This window comes from Protopterus annectens, chromosome 5.part0, assembly GCF_019279795.1.
Source record: "Protopterus annectens isolate FY-2018-M chromosome 5.part0, PAN1.0, whole genome shotgun sequence".
NCBI classification, from domain to species: domain Eukaryota; kingdom Metazoa; phylum Chordata; order Ceratodontiformes; family Protopteridae; genus Protopterus; species Protopterus annectens.
Window position 1 is genome coordinate 544558551 of NC_056735.1, and position 24479 is coordinate 544583029.

Genomic DNA, 24479 nt, shown 5'->3' on the forward strand with positions numbered 1-24479 from the left:
TATTAAGAACTATGGTAATCTTGCTGTATGAGTTGCTCAGACCTGTTTCCATCTTTATGTCTTTCAGGCAAGATGTCACACGGCAGGTTACCTGTCTATTCAGCGGAAGAAAATGAAGTCATCCTCAACCACCTGGTACAGCACTACCAGGTGCTGTTTAGCAGGACAGCACATGAGCAGCAGGAACGGACCACCCTGTGGAATGATCTAGTCCACAGGGTCAATGATGTTGGCCTGCATAACCACATTTATGAGCAGGTCTGGCATCATTGCAGTGACCTGCTTTGCAATGCCCGTCAGTGTGCTGCTGCAGTCCGGGAGGATCATCTCACAACAGTGGGGGGTAATGCTATCCATCCACCCCTGACATGTGTTGAGGAGCTCCTCGCCAGCCTCGTGGCACATGCCTACCCACACACGCAACAACTGGCGGAAACCATAGTGGATGTGGGGGCTATCCACATACACTGGCGAGGAGCATGCAGGTAAGGCCACAGGGCACATCAGTAGACCACTATTACATATCCATCCGCATCTGTACAGGTAAATCATGCATATGTGAGATGCCATATATATAGTCTGTTGCTGAGTAGTATTATTAAACAGATGTCCATAAGTTGTAGTATTGTGGATTTGTACTGTTGATGTACTGTAATGCTGCACCCACCCTGTATCAATGCCACAGCTGTGGATACTAACATCACATCTCTCACACACTTATGGAGGTCCCTCTGGTATACCACCAAGGTAGCAGCCTGTAGCTGGTGAGTATGGTTTATGTTCATGCTTGCCAATACACCGGTCATGTAATGGCTATGGTATATTCCATGCACACAAGTAATACACCTACCCATAATGCACGTCATACATGTTCAAGTATTGTTGCTGTTAACTGCACTGCATCACAGTGGTGACCATGATGGTGTATCTGAAGGGTATGTCAGACACCTGCAATATAACTAACATCCTGTCATTGCAAAATGTGTCCACAGAGATGTACATAATGGTAATACAAATGGCCTACAGTAGGGACTGTGAAACATCACCCTTATACAGTGCTACAACAGTGTATATGCCAGTATTACAATGGCAACTGTTACAGATCTACACTACGGCATAACATAATACTGTGGTCCACAACCCTTAAAACCTGCAATGTGGTCCCAACATGAGCAATGATTGTGTAATTCGGAATCGTATGTTAGGGTAGCAAATATGGGGAATACATACCTTCATATGCACTGGAAGCATATGTGTGCACACACTCCAGATAAAGTGGAAGCAGCTGTTGAGGTACTGACTGCATGCATTTGTCATGGAAATGGACCTTTCAGCAAGTACACGTCCCCAGTGTCACACCACATATTGGTCTGCTGTCCAAGATGTTTGGCCATCAAATGTGCACACTTACCTGCAACAGAGGCAGCCGTGGCTTGTACATATCTTACATGATTTGATGTGGGCCCCATACCCAACATGTATCACCCATGAGCTGGACATGTAGCTATACCTAACCATTGCATATACCATGGCAAATAGTGCAGACAGTAATTTATGTGGCAAGGATGTATGGGAAAGGAGTGATGTAGGAAATAAACAGATGGCCATCCAAGACAGATGATGTCACATGTAGCAAACTGGTCATGTGGGCTGCCTAGTAACATGCCACAACACTGAGAGAGTTGAAGGAATATCTAGCAAGTACTGGCTGTGCAGTTCCCGGGTCAGCAATTGCCTGGACTCCGCAAGCATGTGGCCAATGGGTTAAGGTAATCAGATGTGACAGTTTTACCACAGGAAACATCAGTCAGGCCTCTCTATAGGTAGTATATGCATAACAGAAGAGGTCCCCAAAAGTCATGCATAGCAATGTGTACTTGTGTACCATGACCACATTGGAAACCTACATACAGTATCATGTAAGAGACATGTGCTGCACAACCAACACCTCACCCCACCCCAGGCCCACCATCCTCATCTGTACTGTGCTGGTGCCAGTGTACACCTGTATGTTTGCCATTCATTAGCTGGGACTAGGCTGTTACATGTGGCATTAAGTGTTTGGGACACTGCAAACTTTCACACATGTGTTGGCCATAGTTGTCAAGCATCTGCAAAAAGGCTGAAAGTGGGGAGGGGGTATCATCATGACACACAAGTGCACTGCAGCAGTGATCCTAAGAATGCTACGAATGGCTGTATCTGCACACAGTCAGGTTCAGGAACTGTGGCAGACATAACCCTGACTCCACAGCAATAGTGATGACAGTGTGTGAACTCCAAGGGATTTGCACGAGTTGACCTTGCAACTCTCTATAGGTAGTATATGCATAACAGAAGAGGTCCCCAAAAGTCATGCATAGCAATGTGTACTTGTGTACCATGACCACATTGGAAACCTACATACAGTATCATGTAAGAGACATGTGCTGCACAACGAACACCTCACCCCACCCCAGGCCCACCATCCTCATCTGTACTGTGCTGCTGCCAGTGTACACCTGTATGTTTGCCATTCATTAGCTGGGACTAGGCTGTTACATGTGGCGTTAAGTGTTTGGGACACTGCAAACTTTCACACATGTGTTGGCCATAGTTGTCAACCATCTGCAAAAAGGCTGAAAGTGGGGAGGGGGTATCATCATGACACACAAGTACACTGCAGCAGTGATCCTAAGAATGCTACGAATGGCTGTATCTGCACACAGGCAGGTTCAGGAACTGTGGCAGACATGACCCTGACTCCACAGCAATAGTGATGACAGTGTGTGAACTCCAAGGGATTTGCACGAGTTGACCTTGCAATCATGCAGAGTTGGGGGACATGTGTAGGGCAGCCTGACCATATGCTGGCAAATGCAGATGGCCCATGCTAGTATACCCTGCCAGGAATAGTAACTGCTGTAGTACACATAACAGTAGGTGCAACAAACCATCATGATAAGGGTGTGCACACACATTCCCCCACAAAGCGTATGCATCGCGGTCAGCATCAGCACAACTAACACATTTGTTAGACACTGCATTTGAATGTACATGACATATGTCACATAGCAGGCTCATGTAATGTGAACATCTGCAGTGATGTGGTCCCGTGGCATATTAAGGAAGAGGGCATCATATCAGTAAGGGTGTATACACTCCCCATAGCCACAGTAAGGTTTGACAGTTGTCAGTGCAATAGTATTGTGTTGGTCATACATGCACCACTGATGTTGAGATCTGTACAGCAGACATCAGGCCTTCACAAATTACATCTGTTCACATATCATCTCGGGTATGTGTCGGACAAACACATACGGGCTGTGAGCATTTGATCAGACATAACTGACACAGTAATACACATTCAGCAATGGTGTGCACACCTGTGAGGTATAGTGCACAGTACATGGCAGGGTGCAGAACAGGTGCACAACAATACTGTGTACATGGGTGCAGTGCTTTCCAAGGGAAGAGGCATCACCTACTAACACAGCCCATGCATCACACACATGCATACTGTTGCTAGTATGGATTGACTATAGCTGCACTGCATACTGTTGAGTACCATATGTTATGCATGTTGCAGATGGGTAATGGGAGGTCTGTGTGTACTATATTTCTGCAACCTCACTTGCAGGTGTGTGTGTGTGGGGGGGGTTATTTTGTCTGTAAGTGCAATCTGGTGGAGTTGAGAGGGTTGATGCATGTAGGATGTGTGTGTGCATGTGTGTGTGTTTGTGTGGGTGTCCATGTATGCACATGTGTGATTGCGGGGTTGTTCATATGTCAGTATTTCCCTTTGGAATCCTGCAGTACATGGACATGGACTGACACATGAGACACCAGGAATACTTGTCTATATGTAATCTCAGGACAGATGATAGTATAATAAGGTCTGTAGCATGGAACATGCATTGCGAGGGATACTAGACACCAGGTATACCATTAAAATTGCAGTCAGCAGAAAGGTTAATGACTACCCACATATGTACCACTACAGATGCATTGGGGAATTACTAGACAGCACCAGGGAGTGTATCCATATATTACTGTTGTCCACATAATAGGTTGATTGAGCAGCAGATTTTGCATCTACTGAGCAATAGTTACGTATGACACTCCAGTGTGTGACATTATTGAGTGAACGTAGTAGCACCTAACATATGTGGGCCATGCTCACAGTGTCTGGACATACCCAGGGTGAACACTGGATGACAGCAGTGAAACCTTGTAAAACCTACTCCAATCAAGTCAAAGAGGTAATGGAGCAACAGGTCATGTGTTGTGATCACTTGTCTAGGCATTTAGAAGAATGATATGTTAATGAGTGGTATTAATGAGCGTATGTTACCAAGTGTGATGCAGGATGGGGAACTTATGTCAATAATATCAGGACTGTCTGTAAACTCAGGGACAGGTAGGTATTATGGTGAAATTTCAGGGTGTGTGTGTTTTGTTTTCCCTTCACAGGTGGCGAGGTGGGTCAGGGTCCCTCCTGCATGCAATCTGATGTTGGTGTCCATACAGACACTGAAAATGATGATAGGACTGTTAAGACATAGGCGGGGTTGTCAGACACCAAAACTGCACCATCGTTTGACATCCCCCTGTTATCCACCCCATCCCCTCACACAATCACAGTGCCTATAGATACTCCATCACCAGTGGCCATAGCAGAAGGACAGTTGGCAGTTAGTGGCAGTACACAGCAGAGTGTGGTATCTATGCCTGATGTGTCTGAACACAGCAGGCATAGCCAGATGTCTGGCAGGGCACCACATAGGCAGATGTACCAGGGTGCTTGTGGCAGGGCTGCTGGTCATCATGCCCCTGGCAGAAGTGCCACAACTGGTTCCACCAGAAGCATGTTTCAGACTGTCATGGGGGTGCAGGCACATATGGAACTGTACACCAGACAGGGTCTGAGGCTGCAGAGGGCTGCTTTCTCATCTGTAAGTGAGAACATCCATGAACTTGCAGGTGGCCTCTGTGTTTATACTGAGGTCATGTACAGATGTTTGGGTGAGATGGTGGGCCTCATTGATTATGGATTGTCTATGCTAGAGCATGTGGTGGGAGTGCGGCAATGCCCGCCTGGAAGTAGGCCAGCAACTCCAACATCTGGCGGTCGATATGGACATGCAAGGACTGAGCCACTCCCTTAGTGGCAGTACCAGCCCCAGGACTGCAGGGGGGCACTGACCACACCACACCACAGCAGGCCATGTGCACATGACCCTGTCCATTCCCAGGAGGGACCTGGTTCCAGTGGACATATGTCATTATCAGGGGAGAATAGCACATCAAGGCCTGTAACTGGATGTGCCCATGGAACCCCTGGCAGGCACAGTTCCCGTGCCCGTGGCCGGAGGTGGTGAACTGCACACCATGCCAGGTATGGTCTGTAGCTGTCCAAGAAACACCTGTATAGGGCAGCCACATAGCAGAACTGTGTGCATGCATACCCACACAGTATACAAACACCCCTAGGGTAACCACATACCTACAGATACCGCATCACCACACCCATATCAGCAAATTACACCCCTCACCCACACACATGGTGTGAAACATATGGCCCACCACAGGTCTCTGGCAAACCAACAACAAACCCTGTGCATATGATGATACCTGTGCCACATCTCTGTCATCCATAACATCAATGCAGGGACAGGCTAATATGGTTCTGATGCACATGGAGACTGTACTACAGTGTACCACTGTACTGCTGTGTAACATGTTGTCAGCAGTAATGTCAGGTAGTGTAGCTGTCCAGCCATGATGCATTATAGCTGTTAGTAACACTGAGTGATTGTGGTCTCCATAATGTTATCCATTGGTGTTGTAGGTGTACATGTGTCAGTAGGAGGATGGTCTGCTGTCATATCTCACAAGGGGTATGGCACTGTGGTGACACCATGGCTGTGCCATATCCTAGGTACAGTTGTACACATGCTACAGGTCTGTATAACAGTTACTGTCTGTGCCACATGGACAGGTGACCCCCTGGGACATGTATAGTCAGCAACCTGAAGTAGATCCCTCCATATACATGTACACTCTTACTTGGCAACACTGGGACTAGACCCCTACCAAGGTATGTAGTGATACTGATGTGTGTGGCTTTCATTGCACACACCACACAGCATTTAGGATGAGGTGTGTTCCAGGTTACATGTTACATGCAGAACATCCCCAGGCATGTACAGTATGGTAATGAGGTATATAATGGCTGTATATGGACAATACATAGCGTGACATACCATCATATACACATTAACAGACACATAACAGGCAGACACACATCCGAGAGACCTGGGCCTATCAGTTCTAACTAACTTGTCAGTGTCTCTAGTGTGTTACAGGTAGTCAACACACATCACATGCATAGCTGGGCTGGATTGTGTTATCAGTTACCTGTATGGCTGATGGTGACAGTGGTCACCATACAGTGGTACATAGGACATGTACCAGGGGTACCATGGTGTAATGACAGTGTACACAGCACCCACACCCCACTGTGGATATTGTACACACTGGAACCCAAGATGACACTCTGACATACCCACCATCACACATTGATCAGAATTGCAATACAAACCATTGTCCACCCCAACAGTGGTACTACAGGGTATGCATCTAATGTTCATGCCACATGCATAGTAGAGTGATGCATTGTCATGCCTCTCCTATGGGCAGCAACTTCACTATCCATAATACTGTGTGGCAATGCGTATTGTAATAGCAGTATGTGGCCTCAGAATGCTGCACCCTACAGGTATACACACAAATGCACACAGACACACACTTGCCAGAACTCAGGGGGTATCCCATGCCTATCAACACATTTGTACAACACAGATCTCCCAACCATCCCGAATTACTCATTTTTTACCAAGATTTGGGGTCCCAATAATGGGGTGCCACGATTCATGAGTGGCACCCCTTCATTTCAGATTTTTTCGTCTATTTATTAGACTTTTTAATTTTCGAGCTGTTGGAGTTGATGTCATCATGTGTGTGATGACATCAGCTCCATCAGCCTGTAGGAATCAGAATTAAGCTCCAGGAACATGTGTGGGAGGCTAGGAGCATCAGCGTGTCTTTTTGAATACTGGGAGGACTGCTGTCATTTCAATGGTGCCATTACGGATACAACTGCAGAGTTTCAAGGTGCTGTTATGGATTTAAGCTGGATACAACTGCAAGGTACCATTATGGCTTTAAGCTGGAATGCTGGATACAACTTACTGCAGAGTTTCAAGGTGCCATCTGGGCAGAATGGAGTTGACGATATAGTTTTGCTTTATGGTACTAGTGCCACTGCTACCTCTCAGAAGAACTTCCCTTAAATTACAGTCTGCATAAATGCATGACACCCACTTCCTTTATTCTGACTTTATCCATGTAGAGTGTTTCACAAAATGTTTGGATGATTAATAGTGCATATTACATTGCAAGGCAGCTTTATTTGTAAGTCTTTTTACATGAGAAAATACAAGCATGCACTCATGAATATTGTCTGTAAACATTCGGCATCTAATCCTATTATCTGCTAATTATATCTGCAGCTCACTAAAAGCATTTACAGAAAAACTGAAGCTGTTTTGTTAAACTGCTTTGGAACTGGTGTCCCTCTTCAGTGTTATGAACTTAACATGATCCTGTCACAGTAGCCTGTCTGTTATGTCTTCTTTTCTGGGTAGAATCTACTGATCTTTAAGCAGATTTCAAACTTTTCTTTTTAAGACAGCAATACTTTTTATTCCTTGTTAACAATAACTAGTGTTAAACTGTGTAATTGTAATGAGGTAATTTTTTGCTGGTGGTCATGACAGGCTTTTAAGTGTAGCTCATAAAGGGCATCTATAATGAAACAGTTAACAGCTCTAAAGCTGTATCTGTGTGTGTGTATTTATATATTTTAATTGCATACAATTTCTGCATTTGATTCTTAATAAATTATAAAATACTGTTGACATTTACCGAAGGGAGTTATGTGTTGCTGAAGTGATTAATCTAGGAATTAGACAGATATACAGAATCCTGTAGTACTGTTATTCATTTTTTTCATTTAGTTTCTTCAGCTTCTTTTTTGTGTAGTTCACCTTGACTTACACAAGCTATATTTGTGTCTTTTATTTGCTCAAGTGTTGTTAGCTTGTCATGTTTCTTGCTTATGTCACTGCTCTGAAAGTGTGTGTGTGTGTGTGTGTGTGTGAAAATGCCCCAATTGAATGGAGGTGGTGGGGTGTGTGTGTATGAAAATGCCCCCATTGAATGGAGGTGGTGGCTAGAAAGATTCAAACCCTGTACCTTGGTTACAAGGTAAAAAGAGCTTAAAGTCCATAGCCACCACCACTTGTGAACTCATTCCTCATATTTTTGTTCTGTTCCTCATTAAATCTGTGGTTTTAAGTATTTTTGTTGAATGATTGACTGACTTCACTAAATTGATAGGCATTTGAATTTCAGACTTCATATTCTTCAGAAAATAAATGGTAACACAAAACCATTCCAGCGATTTTCTAAGTTTATAAGATCAGTTAAGTAATTGAAATTTGTCCCTATTATGGGGTTGAATTCCCCCATTATTGGCTTTGTCCAGGTTTATTGTGCTAGGAGGTTGAGAGCTATTGTGAGAATTGAGAGCTGAATTCACTAAATTATAGCCATTTAAGTTTCTGTCTGACTTTCAAGAAGCTGATGATTTGGCATAAGGGTATGTAGTGACTGTAGTGCACAGGGTCCTGGATTCAAGACAATTAAATGCATGGTGGTAACCTATTTTATTCTAGCAACTTTCCAAAATTATACAAGCAATGATTAAAATGTGTCTCTGATTTTTGCCCCCCCCCCAAAAAAAAAAAAAAAAACTGAAATTGAAAATAAGTGCAAGAAGCTGTGTAAGCTGCTTATGGATTATACTACTGTCATTCTATTTATATATTTACACTTTTATGATGGAAATATTCTTAAATGGGTGTTTTTTGTTATTGGTTCATGATTTTGTTTCATTGCCTAGTGGAAAAATGTTCAAACAATGCATTTAAAATGTGATTGTGTGTGTGTGTGTGTGTGTGTGTGTGTGTGTGTGTGTGTGTGTGTGTGTGCGTGTGTGTGTGTGTAAGTAGACTTTTATGATGGAAATGTTTTGAACTGGGCAGTTTTGTCATTATTGGTTCATGCATTTTGTTTCATTGCCTACTGGAAAAATGTTCAAACTATAAATTCACTCTAACTTAAGTCTAACAAGTGTGCTGTATTATACAAGGAATATAATTTTAATAAAGTCAGGAAGGTGTATCAAAGAATGCATGTATGTTTCTTGTTTTGTGTGCAAGGGGCCTATGATTTGCAAACAGCCCAAAGGTAATCTTTATCCACCACTGGCCAGATGCATTTTCTTTGGATGTGGTGTGGGTTTCAATGCTGTTTCAATGAATGTAAGTTTCAAAGGAAGAGAAGTTTTAATGCCAAGTCTATTTTCATTGTGAGACAGTATTGTTTGTTTAGTAGATGCCTATTCGTGTTTGTGCTATAAAATGTAAAAATAAAATCCAAATAATCATTGTAGAAGTAAGGCAGTATGCACACATTAGTGTTTATGGTAAATAGAGTGAAATAGCCAGGTAATAGGACATTGGATGGCTGCAGGGGGACTCTGGTGCCATATTTTGGTTGTCTGTTCTTTAGTTTGCATTTGAAAGTTGTTATCCCAGAATTCCACTGGCGTGGGCGGGTTATGTAATTATGTATGCAAATTTTATGTTAATCAGCGTACAGATTTGTACCTATTTATCATGGGCCTTGTCCAGATTTTTGATGATTCCAGGTTGAGAGGTATGATCAGAAGTGCTTATAAAACTCAAAGAAAAGAAAAAGGAAAAACTGAATTGTACAAGTAACATGCTTTTTCTTTTGAATAAAATGTTTTACTGATTCTCTTGGAAGACTCATCATCTTTCGGCTTTTCCCGTTAGGGGTCGCCACAGCAGATCATCTCTTTCCATTTCTTCCTATCCTCTTCATCTTGCTCTGTCACACCACCCACCTGCATGTCCTCTCTCACCACATTCATAAACCTTATCTTAGGCCTTCCTCTTTTCCTCTTACCTGGCAGCTCCATCCTTAGCATCTTTTTCCCAATATACCCATCATCCCTCCTCAGGACATGTCCAAACCAACACAATCTCATCTCTCTTGCTTTGTCTCCAAACTGTCCAACATGAGCTGACCCTCTAATATACTGATTCCTAATCCTATCCATCCTAGTCACACTGAGTGCAAATCTTAACATCTTTAACTCTGCCACATCCAGCTGTGACTCCTGCCTTTTTGTCAATGCCACTGTCTCCAACACATATAACATAGCTGGTGTCACTACCCTCTTGTAGACCTTCCCTTTCACTCTTACTGGTACCCGTCTGTCACAAATCACTCCTGACACTCTTCTCCACCCATTCCACCCTGCCTGTACTCTCATCTTCACCTCTCTTCCACATTCACCATTACTCTGAACTGTTGATCCCAAGTACTTAAACTCGTCTACCTTTACCAACTCTACTCCCTGCATCCTCACTATTCCTCTACCCTCCCTCTCATTTACACACATATATTCTGTCTTAGCCCTGCTGACCTTAATTCCTCTGCTCTCTAGAGCATATCTCCACTTCTCCAGAGTCTCCTCAACCTGATTCCTACTCTCACTACAGATCACAATGTCATCTGCAAACATCATAGTCCACGGGGCCTCCTGTCTGATCTCATCTGTCAACCTGTCCATCACCACTGCAAATAAGAAAGGACTCAGAGCTGATCCTTGATGTAATCCCACCTCCACCTTAAACGGATCTGACACTCCCACTGCAGTCCTCACCACTGTCACACTACCCTCGTACATATCCTGTACCACTCTTACATACTTCTTTGCCACTCCCGACTTCCTCATACAATACCACAACTCTTCTCTAGGCACCCTGTCATATGCTTTCTCCAAGTCTACAAAGGCACAATGCAACTCCTTCTGATCTTCTCTGTATTTCTCCAATAACACTCTCAGAGCAAACGTTGCATCTGTAGTGCTCTTTCCTGGCATGAAACCATACTGCTGATCACTAATCATCACCTCCCTTCTTAATCTAGGTTCTGCTATTCTTTCCCATAACTTCAAGCTGTGACTGATCAATTGTATCCCTCTGTAGTTACTGCAGCTCTGCACATCACCCTTATTCTTAAATATAGGTACCAAAACACTTTTTCTCGACTCCCCAGGCATCCTCTGACTTTCCAAAATTTCATTAAACAGTCTAGTTAAAAATTCCACTGCCATTTCTCCTAAGCATCTCCATGCTTTCACTGGTATGTCATCTGGGCCAACAGCCTTTCCAATCTTCATCCTCTTCATAGCTGTCCCTACTTCCTCCTTGCTAATCTGTTTCACTTCCTGATTCACTATCCCCACATCATCCAACCTTCTTTCTCTCATTCTCTTCATTCATCAGCCTCTCAAAATACTCTTTCCATCTACTCAACACACTCTCCTCTCTTCTGAGTACCTTTCCCTCACTATCCTTTATCAACCTTACTTGCTGCACATCTTTTCCAGCTCTGTCCCTCTGTCTAGCCAATCAGTACAGGTCCTTTTCCCCCTCTTTAGTGTCCAATCTCTCATACAACTCTCCATACGCCTTATCCTTAACTTTCGCCACCTCTCTCTTTGCCATGCACCTCATCTCCTTATACTCATGTCTACTTTCTTCATCTCTTTGACAATCCCACTTCTTCTTTGCCAGCCTCTTCCTCTGTATACTCTCCTATACTTTCTCATTCCACCACCAGGTCTCCTTGTCCTCCTTCCTCTGTCCAGATGTCACACCAAGCACCTTTCTAGCAGTCTCCCTTACTAGTTCTGCTGTAGTTACCCAGCTATTCGGTAACTCTCCACTGCCTCCCAGTGCCTGTCTTAACTCTTCCCTAAACTCCACTTCACAATCACCCTTTTTTAACTTCCACCATTTAATCCTTGGCACTGCTTTCACACTCCTCCTCCTCTTCTTGATCACCAATGTCATCCTACAGACCACCATTCTATGCTGCTTAACTACACTTTCCCCTGCCACCACTTTACAGTCTCCAATCTCCTTCAGACTGGCCCTCCTACATAGGATATAATCCACCTATGTGCATCTTCCTCCACTCTTGTATGTCACCCTATGCTCCTCCCTCTTCTTAAAATATGTATTCACCACAGCCATGTCCATCCTTTTCGCAAAATCCACAATCATCTGACCTTCTGCATTCCTCTCCTTAACACCATACCTACCCATCACTTCCTCATCCCCTCTGTTCACTTCACCAATATGCCCATTAAAGTCTGCTCCAATCACTCGTCTCTCACCCTTTGGTACACTCACCACAACTTCATCCAACTCACTCCAAAATTTCTCTTTCTCATCCATTGCACACCCAACTTGTGGAGCATATGCACTACCAACATTCATCATTACACCATCAATTTCAAGCTTCATAAACATCACTCTGTCAGACACTCTCTTCACGTCTAAAACACTCTTGGCATATTGTTCCTTTAGTATAACCCCTACCCCATTTCTCCTGCCATCCACACCATGATAGAACAATTTGAACCCATTTCCTAAACACCTGGCCTTACTTCCCTTCCATCTGGTCTCTTGCATGCACAATATATCAACCTTCCTTCTCTCCATCATATCAGCTAGCTCTCTTCCTATACCAGTCATACTGCCAACATTCAAAGTCCCTACCCTCACTGCTACACTCCTAACCTTCCTCCTCTCTTCCTGCCTTCGGGCATGCCTTCCCCCTCCTCTTCTCCTTTGGCCAACAGTAGCCCAATTTCCACCAGCACCCTGTTGGCTAACAGTACTGGTGGCGGTCATTGTTAACCCGGGCCTCGACCGATCCGGTATGGAAATATGAATTTCCTTATTTTACAGAGATAACCTACATGGTATCTTTATAGCATCCTTCTTTTAACTACAGTTTAGCAATAGCACCAGGAATAGATACACCCAATGATTTGTGATATTTTTTTTGTCTCAAACTACACTCATCTACATATATACCCTTTTTGTGCTATTTCCTCACAAAGCATGTAGTGAGCTACTTTAGTTATCCTTTTCAAGAATCTGAGTTAGTTTTTGTAATAAGCTATTAAAGTGCGTCATACAACTTCTGCATAGTGCTGTGGAGTACAACAGGTAACACATCACTATAGTAATGATAAATGTCAAATTAAGTGTATGCACTAGTCAATTACAAGGCATATCCTTTAGTCTTTCCACATAATAAACCTTTTCCATGAGAGTGCAATGAGTAAATACAAGTGACTGTGGACCTGTATCCTTTATGACTCTATTCACCTCTTACCTCTACAAAGGAAAAAGCACTGAAATAGCTTGAAGATGTCCTTTTTTCAAAAGAAATCTTTGTATTCGTTGCCTCATTCTGTTGTTCTGTAGCATTATAATTGTATTGATTCTTCTGTAATAAAAAGGTAGACATTTATTCCTATAAAACATTTATAAAGTGGCTGAGTACCTCTTTCCTCACTCTTTTATATGAAGAATTCATCTAAGCAGAACAGTCCCACACCTGCACTGCACTGCACTTCACATACCCCTTCTTGCACTAGGATATTATTAAAAGCTGTGCTTTTTGTGGCACTTATAAAACAAAACTATTAATACAGACTATTTAATGTTACTACTGAAAGTGTTTGTAATATATTTTAAATTGCCTTTACATGTGCTTGAGTAGTATGCATAATTAATATGCTACTCAAATCTTCTATCCATGCCTGCTTGTGCGAGGACTCAAAGATATGCATTATATGCAGAGCAGCATATTTGCACATTTGCAGGTTTTATGCCACTGATCAGCTGCTATCGCACTTGCATGCCTTACATGGCAAGACCTTCGTCTTGTCTGAGCTTATATCAGTGCTACCCTGACCATGAGAATGCAATGAAGGAAGATCTTATAAGGGAATTGTGCGCCCACAGGAAATACAAGGAAAAACACAGAATTCAAGTACCCTAAAAAAACATGCAATAAAATCAGCACATCAGACCTTTCCATAAAGTTTGGAATTTACATGTTACCCCCTTTAATTCAGACTATTAAACAAAACTGCAAAATTAAAATAGTTACAGGCTGATCCAAAGGTATTGTAAGGGTTGTAAAGAAAGCATAGAATATTTTAAAAATGTTGGACAAATGTTTGGTATTTTTGAACTAAAAAAATTATTAAGTTTCAGGGTATTTTTGAGTTAACACTCTCAGGTGAAGAAGCTGGGAAACAAACATATCAGACAGTGCTGTTATGTCCTCAAGGAATCCGTACAGATGCTAAATTGCATCTTTCACTGAATCCCAATTTGATGAGCATACTTGCACGAAAGTGCTGTTTACCAAAGCAGCATTTTCGCATAAGTATGCTTGTTGTTCCAGTCGTATTACAGTGCAGTAAGGGAAAAATTCTCTTTTCCCCACTGTAGATCGACCTCAGAGTGAGAATATTAAAGAAGTGGGGGTGTGCAGGGGGGCTTGGCCCCTGCATTCAAGTAGATTTTGTGCGTGTTTTTTTTCACATACTGTAACAAAAGCACTTTTTCAATGAAAGTGTTTTCGTTAAAGTGTGTTCGGTGGTAATGGATTCAGGCTTTTGATCTTTCAATCAAAAGTCCTAGATCTGTCCTCAAATATAACATAAGTGACTTTGCCTCAGCCTGCCTTTCTGTATATCGCATTTTGCAGAGAGAGTAGAACTGAGTGATCCTTATTTTCTATGCTAAGACTACAGGTCATGTCACACAGCATACATCTATGTTTTTTGGGGGGATCATTCCCACAATTGCATATCTATTCCACTCTCACTCAGCTGCCCTGTTGACTCATTTATTCTGTCTATTCTTTGCTATTGGCATAAGAGTAAAGTACACAAAAGGAGCCGTCATCTGTGACGGGCCACAGATTTCATAGTTAACACTAACATCATGCACATACTCAACTAGCATTCCCCCTAGTACTATGCAATAGGCATAACACAGATCTGTCACCCACTTTCACAAGAGACATAAGCCTGTAAATGAACCTGCCAGCATTGGAACAGATTCTTTGTAAGTTTTCATAACTCTGCAATAAGGATGTTGCTATAAAGTGCATAATGCTACCTCCTACTCCTTAACAGGGGTCTATATTATGATATCAGAAGAGCGAACAACACATAATCGACCCCATGTAAGCAAAAGCTTACAAAGTTGAAACCTCAGAACAGCGATTTTTTACCAAGGGAAAAAAAAAATCACTGTTCCGAAAAAAAAAAAAACTGTAAAACATTACACACCCCCCTACTATACTAACTCTGAGATCACACTACTGTGCCAAAAACGGAAAAGTAGCGAAAGCGGCCAAGCAAATTCTTTCCCTGGGAAAGAATTCGCTGAAAAGCCGCTTCGCTATTTTGCCTTTACACACTTTTCAGTTCGACAAAGACACATTTGACGACCTGCATCTGCGACAGCATAATAGGGAGCCCCTTAACAGGGGTGAAAGGGTACATCATTTTAATCTCCAATGCTGAATTATCTCTTCTAATACTGGGATGACCAATCAAGCACCAGTCATATGTGCTATAATCAGGGCACTATCCATCCATGCCATAGTGCTGGTAGAAGACATTCAATGTTATAGATGAACACTGGTACCTAAGTAAATTTTAGTAATCAGGAACCTGAATTAGTTCTGATATTCATTGCAGACAAAATGCAAACAGAAGCAGATTTAAGTAAAGCCATTTTATTGTTTGCTTGCATAGTTCAGGCATACAGTGGTGCAAGCATCAGAAGTCTGTTGTAAGGCTGCAACTTTTAGCAAATAGTCAGTACCTTCTCAATGTAGCAAGATTCTGCAAGAAAAACAGATTTTCATTATCTGCTGACAGTCACAATAGGGTAATGTAATGTGAGGCAAAATCACTCATACTTCTGTGAGGGCTTACACTTTTCAACATGGCTAATTACTTCAAATGGATTGTAAGCAAGGATTTCAAGACAATCTTGAAGCGAGTAGTCATGTTGGTGATTCCCTTATAAAATGTATGGTCAGAGCATGGTGACTGTCAGACAAAGTGACATTTGTACTGAGTCTTACATTTACCATTAAAAAACTTTTTTTTTTGCCAGAGAGCTCCTTTTCATGTCTCAGTACTCAGTAATAATTTACAACTACAGAAGAATGGTTGTAAGGAGATGGTGTGCTACTGAGCTATAAGACAGAAGAGTAATTTGTGAAGTGTAGAAGAATATAGCAATAACCCATTGTTCGGTGTGGGTATTGCTGGATTTACCTACAGTTGGTGCTGTTTGGTCATGAAGGCAATTACTTACTTTTCTCAAATAATGTCTTTGTATAACTGTGCAGTGGTTTTCTTCCACTTTGTTTTTTGTATCCTGGGACTTTCTTGATGTACTGCACATGCATATGGGGTTTAAGTTCCCAAGCTTACACAGTACATTAGTGCTTTAAAATGGAAGCAAAGGAGAAAGGGAGCTCTCCATTGCTTCTTCTTTTTTTATTAATAAAGTATGACATTTGGACACTTGTGAGGTTTAAGAGAAGTGGGATGGAGAAAATACAAGGAAAATCAGGTATGTTTCTTTAGTTTTGAATTACATACCTGATTTCCCTAGTATTTTGTCCATCCCATCTCTCTTGTACCTCTGGCCTGGCCAGATGTCAAATTTTATCTGAGTGACTGAACATTTTTCAATTTACAACAGCCATGCTGGTTGGGCTAACTAATCAGCATGCTCGTTTTTGAATGTTAATGGCCAATCATTGTATAATATAGCAATAACCCATGCCTGGGTATGGGTAATGCTGGATTTACCCACGGTTGGTGTGGTTTGGTCATGAGGGCAAAGCCCGAGTGGCTAAACAAAGCCAACCGTGGGTAAATCCAGCATTATCCACACCCAGACATGGGTTATTGCTATTATACAATGACATTATTTAAGAAAATAAAAAATTACTTTTCTTAAATAATGGCATTGTATAATGCCTCCTTGCTGCCCTTACACAGCTGTCTGGTATTCTGCGGCAGTTCTGATGTACTGCGCATTCATATGCCTACGCAGTACATCAGAGCTGTGGACAAAAGTAACAGAGAAAGCAAGATCTCCGTTGCTTTTTACAAACTGTTTTGCTATCTCCGTTGCTTTTTTTACAGCTGTCTCGCTATGTCAAACCCGTTTAACATAGCGAGACAGTTTTGAAAAATGCAACAGAGAAAGCAAGATCTCCATTGCTTTTTACAAACTGTTTTGCTATGTTAAATGGGTTTAACATAGTGAGACAGCTTTAAAAAAAGCAACGGAGAATCTCAGTTGCTTTTTTTAAAGCTGTCTCGCTCTGCTATACTCGTTTAACATAGCGAGACAGTGTTGCTGTAAGAGTTATAGTAATGGAAAAAGTCTGGGCGACCGGACCTTTCTCCATTACTATAACTTGGATTTACAATGTGCACGCTGACCAATTAGCATGCACATTTTGGAATATTAATGGGGGGTCATTGTATAATATAGCAATAACCCATGGTTGGGTGTGGGTAATGCTGGATTTACCCCTGGTTGGTGTGGTTCACCCTCGTGACCAAACAAAGCCTACCGTGGGTAAATCCAACATTACCCACACCCAACCGTGGGTTATTGCTATTATACAATGATGTTAGTTTTGTGTTGTGTTATGTTTGTGTTGTTATTATTTAGGTTTTTGTTTGCTTTACTTTGTATTCTTTCACTTTTTATGAGATAAAATAATCCACACTTTGAGGTAGTTAGCCACAGCCCCTATGTTTTGTCTTGAATTTTTGGGAATTATATTCCAAACAATCGGAGGTGACATTGTATAATAATATTTTAAAGTCATCCCTGATTACTTCTGAACTTGTTCTAGATTTTGTTAAGAATTATCCTTTATTCATTCAGAGCTGTGCTAAAACTGAATGAAACTACAATTTAAAGTTTTCTCTATGTTACTCTAAGCATTAATACTATTTAGGAGGCCTTAATTAAATAGAAAATTAACTAAAAAAAAAATAGGAGTTCAAGACAATGCCTTAGCCTATTTGACACCACCACTACTTCCCATTTAAAAAATAGACATTGCAATTCAGCACTCAACTAGCATTTCTAACAACTATCTGGTTCTGACAGTATTTTTTTCTAGCACAAGTTATAGTACTCACAATCTTTAATATTTTCACAGCATTTAAAATACATAATTTATCTTTATTGACAAGCAAGCTTTAAAACAGCCAAGATTCAAACAGAACACTGCACATTTGCCAAACACTTAAACTATTTTTTAAGTATCCACAAGCAAAATTTAACCAAACTGCTACACTTCAAATGGTCGCTAAATCCATACAATGCATAGACGCCTCTAACTGCCTGCTAAACTGGAAACTGAAAATCCAAGCCCAAGATGGGATATTGTCAGTTCTATAGACTGTCATCCTTAGGTTGCATGAATCGTTAAAGTATATGGTGTGCAGAACCCCAGTCTTATTGGGTGATTGTTACCACAAAAAGGTAAACCTGCTCCTTGACTTAAAGAAACTTTGTGGAGGAAGAAGACTGACTTTCTTCATAGAAATAAACACATCAGGTTCTAGATTGGGTGAGGCACATTATATTTCACTTTAGCTGTTAAAACTTTGCTATTATATAGTGTCATCTCCAAAAAAAAAAAAAAAAAGGCAGGGCTGCATGATTTCTTAGCGGCTGGACTTGTAACTTAGGTTACTTTGGATTTACAATGCGCATGCTGGTTGGATTGGCCAATCAGCGTGCATGTTTCTCATGTTTTCAGAGATGACACCGTATAATAGCTATTGTATTGTAGCATTGTTTAATTAGGAGGGGTTGGATAGCTTGCAGATTTATAAAAATGGAAGTACCATACAGAAGGGTGGGGAGTACATACGTTGTTGCGGTAGTTGTTTTAATTCATCATATGTAATGTATCGCATTGCACTATAGAGGGCACCAATTTTTTTTAACCTCTTATTTGAAATGAAAGTCAAATTTCAAATGTTGTGTGCGTTACAAGTTCATTCGTGGCACAGATGGAAGAGATTATGCTGAAGAGACTCTACAGGTGAGAGTATTTTTGGAGGTAAATATTAAAATTTTAGATTTTTGGGGGTTAAGGAGCAACTGTTCATCAACAAGACAACATTCAAGAAGTTGAAGGGATTCTTGGGTTATCTCTTGAAGTTTTTCCAGATTCTTGGCTGAGCAGATTAGGGATGAGTTGTCTATATACCAATGATGGTAGCATGTTTACCTGCAGTGTAGCAGTTGTTTATAAATACAATGAAACGGATTGTGTCCAGAAAAGATCCTTGTGGGACACCCAGTTATACAGTTATAAAGGAGGTGATGTCCATTTGTTATTTCACAGCCTGTTAACTACCAGTGATAGCTGTTAAACTAGGAAAGAGATGGAGGGTCTATTCCTGAAAAATAGAGCCTATTTAGCAGAAAGTGGTGGGATACAGTATCAGAGGTCTGAGATTGCTGTGTGAGTGCTACAGATATGAAGTTGTCCTTGTTTTTGCTTTGGTTAATGGATGCAGAGAAGTTAAGAAGGCCAAAGATAATGCTATGACTCGAACACAATCCATGCTGTGTGGGATGTAGGAGTTTATTATCAGAAAAATGTTAATTAATTGGGTCTGGAAGCATATTTATAGTAGTTTAAAAAGAGGTGACAGAATGGCAGTGGACTAATAATTGGAGAGATCTGTGGAAGTCCAACCTTTTTTAAAGAGGTAATACATAAGATTTTTTTCCAGAACTCTGGGACATAGATTTCTTTGATTGATCAGTTGATTATATGGAAATGGGGTAGCCGAAAATATCAGCTACAAGCTTGACATATCTTGCTGATAAGTTATCCGGGGCAAAGGTAGTGAGTTTAACTTTAAGAAAAGTTTTTTGATGGTAGAGGTAGGTATGGTCTCGAAATACACTTTATGTATGTTGAACATGTTTAGATGATGAGGTAGGGTTAGGATGCATGTTTTATAAGACATGTTTTAGCACTGGGGAAATATGAGTTGAATTAGCTGTTTATGGTTTTAAAGTGATTACACACTAAGGAACTTAGTTGAGTAGGCCTACCTAGGTGAAGAGCTGACTGACTGTATGACCAGAATAGTTTACAGTTGAATTCAGTAAACATTTACAGGCTCTTATGATGCATTTTTTTGCCCAGTTTGATTGTGCTTTAGGTTGTATTTCTCAAATGTTTGTATCTGAATAGATTCACTTCACTTATGTTATTTTTCCAGTAGTTCCACAGCCTGGCCCTCTGATTCATTAATTGATTAGTTTGTATTGATAGCCATGGACCTGGAATACATTTTACTGTTTTAGTTCTGATAGGAACCAGTTCATATTTAGAAAAGTAGCTTTGAACAATGACACAGTGGCATGTAGTTGGAGGATATGTAAAGAGCTTCAGTTTACAGATTTTAGGCTGGAGATTAGAATGTCTGTTTGGAAGGTATACAGGTTATATATGTAAACATATATCAATGACATTTGTGGATAGTGATATGCTCTCTAATAATGGTAAGGAGTAGCCACTTAAGTTTTTAGGAATAAGTGCATGGATAATGTTACTTGGGGTATTAGATCTAGTCTAAAGTAAATGTTCTCCTGCTACCTTTTGTTGTATCTAGTTGTTGTATTAGTTTTTCCTAAGACTGCAGCATCTCAGAGTTTTTTTCTTCAAGCTGCAGTAACCTCAGAGTGTGATTAATAAAATAAAGAGGATGTGACAAATCTTTAATTTAGCTTCCTGTTTCTATGAAATTGATAATGGTATTTTTTGCTTGAAAGAAACATTCCCTTTTGAATACTTCTTTTTTACTGGTTTAAATGGAATACTTTTATGCTTGGACTGTCTAAGATATGCGTTTACAGAGGCTCCCAATAACACTTATGATTAAGGAACATTTTGTTGATAATGATTAAAACTGACCAGGATGATGTTGTCCTTTGGATGTGTTGGAATCCTTCCCTGGAGCATTACCACTGAGCCATTCTGGAATAGATAGAAAAATGAAAACACATTTAGACATGTTTACTATATCTATATATATATCTATATATATATATATATATATATATATATATATATATATATATAAAACATATATATATATATATATATATATATATATATATATATATATATATATATCATAACTCACCTCCAGTGCCTAATAACAGTATATATTTAAACAATTTCAAAATAAATAAAATATTTCTCACAGAGTGATTCACTTAAATTATTGCCATGATTCATGCCCAACATTTTGTTGGTACAGATTTCATACAGGATTTTGTCACTGACAATAATTACAGACATTCAAAAGCTCTATCGTTTCTATTTTCAATGCACCTTTTGGTTCTTTTGTTATTTCATCAAAACAGTAACTTGAATTTACAAAACGTTGTGCATAATATTTACATACTGATTCTGTCAAAGACGAAACTGAGACTGTTTCTAAAGATTTTACACTGTCAATGTTTTGATGGTTTACAAGCCAACAGACTTAATACTGAATAGTATTATTTAAATTTTTAATTTTCTTATTATAATAATTGTGTCACATACAGAATGAAAATACAGAAATAACACCAGTAACACTAAGGCTGTAGTTTTATGTGGTTTTGCTAGACTTTTTCTAAACTCTTTATGCATTTGAAAATATTATAAATAATGAACCAGTACTCACAACTTAAATTCAGCATTTACCACCACAGAAAATGAGTTATATTAATTTATTTCTTCTGTTAACTTTTCTTAAAAACACATGCTTTGCAGGATATATCTATATAATAAAGAAGGCCCAATATGCTATATCACAACTGTATATAGCATAGTGTTGTCTCACTGCCTGGAAAGAGTAAAATGTCTGGAAATGCCCATGCAAAGATATACAGTCTTGACATAAATAATGTTGGCACTTGTATGGCCCATATATGTAGATGGAAGCATGTTTAGCATAAGCCAGAGAAGTAAGGTAGCAGGAATTGTCTTCTCATAGAAAGTGTGGTATAACAACTGTCACCCACACATCCTATCAGATTAACAAAGGGGACGATGTTACAAGAGTAATATGTTTAAACTCCTTTTATTCTGCATGCCATCATGGTACTAATCTGACAATATGTAAATTACAAGAAAAATGGCTACATTCAAGGGGCTTTTTTCTACAGTTACTTCTTGCACTAAGGTGTGGTTCAACAAAGTATCTTATTTGTTGTCTTACTGAATGGGACAGCGAGTAACGATGTCAGGGAAGATAGTTTATTCTCCCTAAATAGAACACCAGGGCTAGAACATCACATTGACAAGGCTGAAAAATATTCATAGGTCAGACCTCTTTGAGGCATTACAATGGACGGACTTAAGTCCAAATTTGTTAATGTAGATTACATTGTTGGACTTGAATGAATAGGTTCAAGGAGTGTCCAGTGGTATGCTATCCTCTTTTTGTACTATGACAAGTAGAAAGCAGAACAAGTCCTCCACACTCCTGTTCTTTTTTATAATAAAGCCTCAGAATAAATATATTCACCCTAATCTGCATTTGTTCAGACAGACCAAAGCCTCAAAGCCTTGATTTATTTTTTTATCTATTGCTATTTGTTCACCGGGATAGTCCAACTGACACTTTTCAGTAGAGGCATGGGAAGAAAAGCTCTAAGAGAATTATAATTTTGTTACAAAGAGAGACACTTAAAACCCAATGCAGTTCTTTACATACAGAGACATTTAAAACTCAAATGCAATCTGTCACTTATGGAGACATATATGTTCAATAGATAATAAGTAGCTAATAGTTATACAAATAAATATATATATATAGCATCAATCATCAGATACAGATAAAACAGGCAAGCTTTTTATGTATACAGTCTGTAAGTGAAGAAGTGCTGAAAATCATTAAGGAATAATGAAGAGGGAAATACATAAGCAGTCATAGTAAGGAAAATGGGCAGTCTAGCATGTGAAGTTATTATATAACATAGTATAAAAAGCAGGAGTGTAGACAAAATGCTTTGTAGTACGGCAAAGGCATGTGAAGCATATTATCCTGGTGCTGAGCATGTACAGAGCCATGAGATTTTTATACATTTCTTCTGTTTTGCCTTAAAAGTACTTGATTTGCCTATTTCTTTTAGCTCAAGTAGAAGGGCATTCCAAAGCCTTAAGGCATAAAAGAGTAGAATGAATCGCCTGCAGCATTATTTCATTTGGTAGTGCTTAACAGAGATTTTTGTTGGAGCATAGATCTCTAGTTGTAGAATAATATTGTGTATTTATCTTACAATGATATACAATTTGGAGGTTTATGGATGAGGTATGGCAGTAAGGCATTGTATGTGGATAGACTATGCGGTAGCTTGATCCAGTTTATTTCAGATGCATACTGGAGACTGAATCATCATTCTTCCTAACCTTGGCTGTAACTTGCTGGCATTCCTGAAAATCCTGGTGGAAATTAAGAAAACGTCTAGCTGTCATATGAATATAAATAGTTTATTTGCCTCTCAGTCAAGGTACTTGTGAAGATATGTGAAGGCTGCCAGCCTAGACAGAGAGGATTTTGTAGATAATTCTGTCATTTGTAAATATTAATGTAAACCATATTCTTGTTCTCTTTGTTAAATGCTGAACTTCAAAAATGTAACCACATTACACTCTGCTGGAGGAAAGCTGATACGTCAAGCACTTTATAATTGTTTGATCTCAAAACTCGGAGCTGAGATGCCTGGATGAATGAATTTTTGCTATTGTTTTGAGACCAGAGATAATTGCTAGAATTTGCATGTATAATGTGTTTATTGTTGTAGCTTCCTGACCAGGTGCAAGATCAAAAGGGCTATTACACTATGGGTTTATGTTAGCCTGGGAACCAGAGAGAATTGATGCAATCTGAAATAAGGCAGTAGTACTGTGTTATCAATTTAAGGACAGAGAGACTCAGATCATTTTGCATTTTGACTTGAGAACATCCAACTCACCAGCACTCTGCCTCTGCTCTATACATAAGTTTATTTTAGAACTGTGTTTTGTCTTAGATATAGCTAGGAAATAAGAAGATTAGACTAGTTGTTTTTTCTGTATTGATGCCAGAACTATTCTACTGTATTATTTTAAGCATTTTCCTCTGATCTCTGAACTCATGACTAGCACTGTGTAGTAAAAAGTATTGTCTTGTCTTATTATTTATTATTAAATATTTTTAAACCCTTCAACTGTGTCTGTTTTATGTAGAGATAATTTAAGCTCTAGGGTACATTGCATGTATATAGTGATGCTCTCCAAGTCACCCCAAATAAGCCTTGCTGTTCAGTCACACTTACAAG